Below are 8,275 nucleotides of genomic sequence, written 5' to 3'. Positions count from 1 at the left end.
AATTAGGATGCTGTCCCTGTGCCCTCTAGTGAGTCTGGCTAAGGGTTTATCTATCTTGTTGATTTTCTCAAAGAAACAGCTCCTGGTTTGGTAGATTGTTTGAATAGTACTCTTTGTTTCCACTTGATTGATTTCAGCCCCGAGTTTGATTATTTCCTGCCATCTATTCCTCTTTGGCGAATTTGCTTCATTTTGCTCTTGAGGTTTTAGGTGGGCTGTCAAGCTGCTAGTGTATGCTCCCTTCAGTTTTGTTTTGTTTTTTGTTTTTTGTTTTTTGTTTTTTGTTTTTTGTTTTTTGTTTTTGAAGGCACTCAGAGCTTTGAGTTTTCCTCTTAGGACTGCTTTCACCGTGTCCCATACGTTTGTGTATGTTGTGACTTCATTTTCATTAAACTCTAAAAAGTCTTTAATTTCTTTCTTTATTTCTTCCTTGACCAAGTTATGATTGTTTTGTTCAGCTTCCACATGTATGTTGGTTTTCTATTATTTATGTTGTAATTGAAGATCAGCCTCAGTTCGATGTGATCTGATAGGATGCATGGGATTTTTTTCAATATTTTTGTATCTGTTGAGGCCTGTTTTGTGACCAATTATATGGTCAGTTTTGGAAAAAGTACCATGATATGCTGAGAAGAAAGTATATCTTTTTGTTTTAGGATATAATATTCTATAATATTTGTTAAATCCTTTCGTTTCCTAACTTCTGTTCATTTCACTGTGTCTCTGTTCAGTTTCTGTTTCCACGATCTGTCCATTGCTGAGAGTGGTGTGTAAGTCTCCCACTATTAGTTTCAGGTGCAATGTATGCTTTGAGCATTAGTAAAATTTCTTTTATGAATGTGGTTGCCCTTGTGTTAGGAGCATAGATGTTTAGAATTGAGAGTTCTTCTTGGTAGACTTTTCCTTTGATGAATATGAAGTGTCCTTCCTTATATTTTTGATAACTTTAGGTTGAAAGTCAATTTTATTCAATATTAGAATGGCTAATCCAGATTGTTTCTTGAGACCATTTGCTTGGAAAATTGTTTTCCAGTCTTTTACTCTGAGGTAGTAGTGTCTGTCTTTGTCACTGAGGTAGGTTTCCTGTATGTAGAATAATGTTGGGTCTTGTTTACTTAACCGGTCTGATAGTCTATGTCTTTTTATTGGGGAATTGAGCCCATTGATATTAAGAGATATTGGAAAAATAATTGTTGCTTCCTGTTATTTTTGTTGTTAGAGATGGAATGTTTATGTGGCTATCTTCCTCTTGTTTGTTAAAAGAATATTACTTTCTTATTTTTCTAGGGTGTAGGTTCCCTCTTTATATTGGAGTTTTCCATTAATTATTTTTTGTAAGCCTAGATTTGTTGAAAGATACTGTGTAAATTTGGTTTTGTCATGGATTAATTTGGTTTCTACATGTATGGTAATTGATATTTTTAATTGGTATAGTAGCCTTGATTGGCATTTGTGTTCTCTTAGGATCTGTATGACATCTGCCCAGGATCTTCTAGTTTTCATAGTCTCTGATGAGAACTCTGGTGTAATTTTGTTAGGCCTTCCTTTATATGTTACTTAACTTTTTCCCTTACTGCTTTAAATATTCTTTCTTTGTTTTGTGCTTTTGATGTTTTGACTATTATATGATGGCTGGAATTTCTTTTATGGTCAATTTTATTTGGTGTTCTGTTGGCTTCTTCTATGATCATGGGTATCTCTTAAGGTTAGGGAAATTTTCTTCTATAATTTTTTTGAAGATATTTACTGGCCCATTATGTTGGGAATATTCACTTTTTTCTATTCCTATTATCCTTAGGTTTGGTCTTCTCATTGTGTCCAAGATTTCATGGATTTTTTTGGGTTAGGATCTTCTTGAATTTTCATTTTCTTTGACTGTTGTGTCAATGTTTTCTATCATATCTTCTGTGTCTGAGATTCTCTCTTCCATCTCTTGCATTCTCTTGGTAATGCTTGCATCTATGACTCCTGATCTCTTTCCTAGGTTTTGTGACTCCAGGGTTGTCTCGCTTTGTGAATTCTTTATTGTTCCTATTTTTATTTTTAGATCCTGAATGGTTTTGTTCAATTCCTTCACCTGTTTGGATGTGTTTTCCTGTAATTCTTTAAAAGACTTTGGGTTTCCTCTTTGAGGGCTTCTACCTGTTTACATGTGTTTTCCTTCATGTCTTTAAGTTATTTATGTCTTTCTTAAAATCCTCTATAAGTATCATGAGAAGTGATTTTAAATCCACATCTTGCATTTCTTGTGTGTTCGGGTATCCAGTGTTTGCTGTGGTGAGAGAACTGGGTTCTGATGATGCCACGTAGCCTTGGTTTCTGCTGGTAAGATTCTTGCATTTGCCTTTCACCATCTGGTTATCTCTGTGATCTTGCTTTCTCTGACTGGAGCTTGTTCCTCCTGTGGGTCTGTAATCCTGTGTCAGCACTCCCACGAGACCAGCCCTGTCCTGGCAGAACTTGTGTACAGAGGGCTCTGGAACAGCCCAAATCTCTGGGTGTAGATGGTGGACCGGATGGAACCTGTCTCAGCTGCTCCACTCTTCCTGCACCCTGTGTGCTTGCTCCTTGCCATCCTACTACAGACAGTTATTGGACACAAAGTGGTTATCTCACCTCTGAGTCCAGAACTGAAAGCACTCTTGGGAGAAGAGCTCTCTCCTGGCAGGGCCAGTGTAGGGGTGTGGATCAGCCTCAGTTCCTGGGTGCAGACTGATGACAGAAAGATTCTGTCCCAGCTGTTCCAATTCCATTGTGTTTCTTAAGACTGGGTTTGTGACATATATGCCACCAATGCCACCAATTCCAAAACCAGTTCGATGATCTGATGAGGAAGACAAAAAATATATTTTGTATATATTGGTTAGATTTTTTAAAATAAATCTGTTATTCCTATTGATCTTTCATGTGAATTCAGCCTGACACTTCTTTATTTATTTTTGTTTGTGCAGAAAATTACATAAAAGATGAAGATAGGCTTCTTAAGGCACCTTTTGTTAGTGTCAGGACCCACCTGAACATTCATGTCTTTTAATTTTTGACATCAAGAGGATCAAAATGATTCATATATAATTATATTAGGTTTATATTACTGAGGAATTGTTCCTACTGTTAATACATAGTGGTGTTTATTTTCTCCTTTGACTATTTTGGCTTGGTGTCTACTTTGCCACACATCAGAATTACTATCCCATCTTGAATTCCAGTTTCCATTTGATTGATAGCTCATCTTCCTTCTTGTGATCCTTATTTTGTGTGGTTCCTTGCTCATGATATGCTTCTTTGATATAATTTTCTATTCATTCCATGTTATTTTATTTTAATGAATGTTTAGCTTGCACTGTATGTAAGTGCACTTCCGGTATGCCAGAAGACATTTTTAGATAACCCTAGAGCTAGCATAAATATGGTTTTGAATTACCATGTGGATGCTGGAAATTGAATTTGGGTCATATGAAAAAGCAATAAGTGCTCTTTACCAGAGCTATTGCTGCAGTCTAGATCTTAGTTTTGTTAAGACAGTGAGCTAGTTTGTGTGTATCAAGTGATGAAATGAAGCTGTTTTCATATAAGATGTTATGGAGATGGATACTTAAAATTATTGTTATAGTTAGTTGTAGTATTGGGAGTTCTTTTTTTGTCTTGTATTAATATTAATGGCTTGTTTTAAGTTTCTGTTTATTATACTTTATTATCTAGATTTGTTTTTCTTTTCTATTTCTCTCATGAAATTTGTTATTTACTGTGATACTTATTACAGATGAGTTTGTCTTTTATTTCCTCTGTCTATAGTATCCCTTTAAGTATGTTCGTATCATTTTAGCTTGATTATCATTAATTGCCTAAGCCAGGGGTTGTCCTAAAATGTCACATTTCTCCATAAATTTTACAGGCTAGATTGCCTTTTAGAAAAGTCTTGGTTGGTAGTTATTTACCTACAGGCTTGAAATAAATCATCATATGCTTTCCTGGATTTGGGGATTAAAAAGAGAGATAATGTTAGTCAAATGTGATTGCCTTTGTAGGTCAACTAACATTTTCCTGTATGGTTTATTTTAATATTGCATCTTTGCTTGATATTTTTCATATTTTGGTCATGCTCTATTATAGATCAATTCTAACTTGGATTTTCAGTTCCATGTAAGTTTGTGTTTCCATTTATTTTTCTAGATCTAAGAAATTTTCTCTTATACTTTTATTGAATAAATTTTCCATGCATTTGCAATTTATTTCAGTTCCTTCTTGTCACTATAGTCTCAGAGTTTTGAATACTTGTATGTATATCAATTGGATATTTTGGTCATGTTCAATTATTTCCTTCATATATATATATATATATATATATATATATATATATATATATACTATTGTCTTCTTTTTGTCCTCCGTTTCTGTTATTGCTTTCCCCCCCTCTTTTCTGGTCAGTTGATTATGCATTCTACTGTGACTTTTATTTGCACTATTCTTATATTTCTAAGATTCTATTTAGTACTTTTTTGGGCTCTCAAATTCATTGTCCAAGTTTTACTCTAAGTTTTGAAATTGTCTTCCAACCTGTTCAGTATTTCATCTACTTTGGTCAGATTGTAATCTAGCTCCTAAATTTGTTTCCTTATTTCTTTGATCTGTTCATGAGTCCTCTATCTGGTTTTTGATACTTTTTAAGAGCAGGGCTGCACATTTTCTTCCTGCCATTTCAACTGTCTCATTATCTTTGTTTCCTGGTATTTAGGAGTTTTGAAGTTTAGATGTGTCATAGTGTATTGTTTTATCATAGTTTGTTTTCTTATATTTTGTATATCTATTGGCAGGAATGGAACCTGTGGTTTTTATTTTTCCTTGTATTCTTTTTGTTTTATTTTATGTTAGTCCTGTTGCATTTTCTTCACTTACATTTATGTACTCCTGTACTGTTTAGAAAATAACTAACAACAATAGTAAATACAACAATTTGGTAGCATCTTTGTGTTAATGTTCAGTAGAAGAAAATTATACTTACAAGAAGATGCAAGTGTATTGTTATGATACTAATTGTGGTAAAGTCTTTAAGTGCTAAGAGTCATAATAATTAAGAAGTAAGCAAGTATAACATTCTTCAGAATAAGGTAAAACAAACAACAATTTAAAAGGGAAAAAGAGAAAAAATGTGAAAAGGGGGAGAGGAAATAATGAATGCTTAGAAAAGTATATGAGTTAGAAGTCTGAGACATGCTAGATAAAACTGTATAGAACCAATATAGAAACATGACAATTCATATCTGAATTAAAATAATTACCATAAAAAGGTAAATAAGAATTTTGGAATAAAATGAGTTGAAAGGCATGATAAACACCTTTCAGGGTTTCCTTGTCATTAGATTAATGTGGTTTCACCTATGCTCTTGGATATTTTGTAGAGTAGAATCTCGAGGCATGGGAGAATGAGAGGTAGGCACAGAGTTGGGCCTCAACAATTCAAATGTGTCATGTAGGCACTTTCTTCCTTTGTTTGAGGAAATACTGTGTGCATCTCTGCTTTCTGCATAAATTCTCTATTCCCAGATATTCTACATGCCAGTTCCAACTGTGCCTCTGCCTACTGGTGATGATACAGTTTTCTTGGAAATTTCTGTTGAGCCCTGACAAAGCTTTTGTTTACTTTTGCTGCTAAATATTCTTTTCCTGGATAGATCTCAGATTTATTTTCTCCACTCACTAAGGCAGGGTATTTTGTCAGGTTATTCACTTTAAATTGCTTCTGCCTATCCAAACCTCATGCTCCTTCAATGCACCTTTTTTTCCCCCTTTCCATAGCCAGATCTCCATTCTGAAGTTCTCTCCGTCTACTATGTATATAGTACCAGGGTGTGCCACTACAGTTTGGTCAGATTTTCATTTATTCATGAGGTCATATTGCTCAGGAGAGGGTAAAACTATGCTGCCATCTGCTGCTGACCCAAACATAACCATAATAATGGTTTGGTTAAGTATCAGCTAGTAGCCATTCTTGGTGCCTTTTCAACTGAAAATTTCATAGATCTCACTTTGGCTTTTTTTTTTTTTAATTCTCCCTTAGAGTATTTCTCTCAAAAGAATAATGCATTTTTTTTCTTAAGAATTCTGGTTCTTCTCCTTCATTGAGTCATAAAGATTCAGTTACTAATCTATCATCTTACATGTAAGTTCAACCAGCTTGGCTTGACTTATTTCTTGGTATATTATGAGATAAGGTTCCATGTAGCCTGAGATGACCTCAAACATACTATGCAGTCAAAGCTGACATTAATCTCCTTAGTCCTTGCTTCTTTTTCCCACATAAGATTAGAAGTGTTTACTAACAAAATCTGTCACAACTTGGCTCCTTAAAAAAACAAAACAAAGCAAAACAAAATGATAAAGACCTAGTCACAGAAAACAAAGAAAGGATAGATGAGATGCAGTTAGAAATTGAGAGGTAAAAAAATGAAATATTGTTTTAAAAATGCCAGAGGATACCATACTGAAGACTCTAGAAACATTGTAGAAGAGGAATTTGAAACACTGTAAGAGCCAGGGGATCTGATAGTTTTTCTGATAGTGTCTCTCTAGTAATAGCAGAAGCTACACTAACAAAGTTTAACCAAAATGAGTTCTTAAACTTGATCTGAACAAGGACAATAACATTAGATATGTTGGCATAGTAACATTACATATGCTGGCACAGCAGTGACATCTCCTGAATCTACAGACATTGCATTACAGGTATTGCAACAGTATCCTAAGTATGCCCTAGGACCTTAGGAACCCCAGGAATCATGATGAAGCCACACAACAAATCAGGGACTGCCTTCATTCAGACTCAGCAGATCCATGCAGCCATTATTGACACCTTCCTGGAACACATGTGCCACCTGGACATTGAATCTGCACCCATCATGGCCTGCAACACTGACATCATTTGTACTGTTGGTCCTGATTTCTGATCTGTGGAGATGCTGAAGGAGATGATTAAGACTGGAATGAATGTGGCTCGACTGACTTTCTCTCATGGAACCCATGAGTACCATGAAGAGACCATCAAGAATGTCTGTGCAGCCACAGAAAGTTTTACATCTGATACCATTCTCTACCATCACATTGCTGTGGCTCTGGACACAAAAGGACCTGAGATCCAGACTAGACTCATCAAGGGAAGCAGCACTGCAGAGATAGAGCTGAAGAAGGGAGTCACTCTGAAGATCACCCTGGACAATGCCTACATGGAAATGTGTGACAAGAGCATCCTGTGGCTGGACTATAAGAACATCTGCAAAGTGGTGGAGGTGGGCAGCAAGGTCTATGTGGATGATTGACTGAGAGTGGAAAAGGCTGCCATCTACCACTTTCTCTGATGCCTGGCACTCATTTACTATCAACCCCACAAAAGCTACAGTGGTGGGAGTCTTGGAGGCCTCCATCAAGTGTTGCAGTGGAGCCATTATCGTGCTCATCAAGTCTGGTAGGAGTGCTTACCAAGTGGCTAGGTTCAATCCTCGTGTTCCTATCATTGTTGTGATTGAAAATCCCCAGACTGCTCACTAGGCCTTTCTATATTGTGACATTTCCCCTGTTCTGTGTAGGATGTGGTCCAGGATGCCTGGGCTGAGTTTTTTGACCTTCATGTAAACTTGGCCATGAATGTTGGCAAGGCCCAAGGCTTCTTCAAAAAGGGCAATGTCATTGTGCTGTTGGGGTGGCACCGTGGCTCTGGCTTCACCAAAACCATACTTGTAGTGTCTGTACCTTGATGGCCCACTGCAACCTCTCTTCAAGTCCCTGTTCCTTCCCATCCCCTATCCTATCCACTAGGCCAGCAGTGCTTGTAGTGCTCACTCTGGGCCATAATGTGGTGCTGGTAGGCTGGAGCACCAGAGAAAATTAATGGCTCTGAAATATGCAACAGAGCCCAGTTATTTTTCAGGGTGCTAACTGAGCCAGGGGTGAAGGATAAATGCAAGATTGGAAACCCTCTGACTTTATCACAAAATTGCAGTGCCATATCTGTGTACTTTGCTCTTGTGGAAAGTTGTCCAGAGAATTCCCAGTCTACTGTTGTCACTGTAGACACTCCATCTCTACCTCTCCACCTTGTATTCTGCAGTGTCTCCAGGCCTGCTTCTATAGTGCCCACCTGAATGTCAATAAAGACAGATGAAGAAAAAAAAAGATATGCTAAAGAAGACAGGGAAAGAACCAGAACTAGAGGTAACTAAGAAATTCAGAGAATAGGAAACATCTTTCCCCCAGGAAGCGCATACCAGTTGATTTACCCAATATC

The 8,275-nt window shown here is 36.7% G+C and overlaps 1 pseudogene; it reads left to right on the top strand.

Annotated features, from left to right (window-relative positions):
* Positions 1–6,773: 6,773 nt before the first annotated feature.
* Positions 6,774–7,310, top strand: LOC110286348 (pyruvate kinase PKM pseudogene; annotated as a pseudogene).
* The last annotated feature ends 965 nt before the right edge of the window (positions 7,311–8,275 follow it).

The sequence above is a fragment of the Mus caroli genome, unplaced genomic scaffold (genome assembly GCF_978045245.1).
Source record: "Mus caroli unplaced genomic scaffold, Mus_caroli_1 scaffold_5, whole genome shotgun sequence".
Taxonomy (NCBI): Eukaryota; Metazoa; Chordata; class Mammalia; order Rodentia; family Muridae; genus Mus; species Mus caroli.
This window is presented reverse-complemented; position numbering and strand designations above follow the sequence as displayed.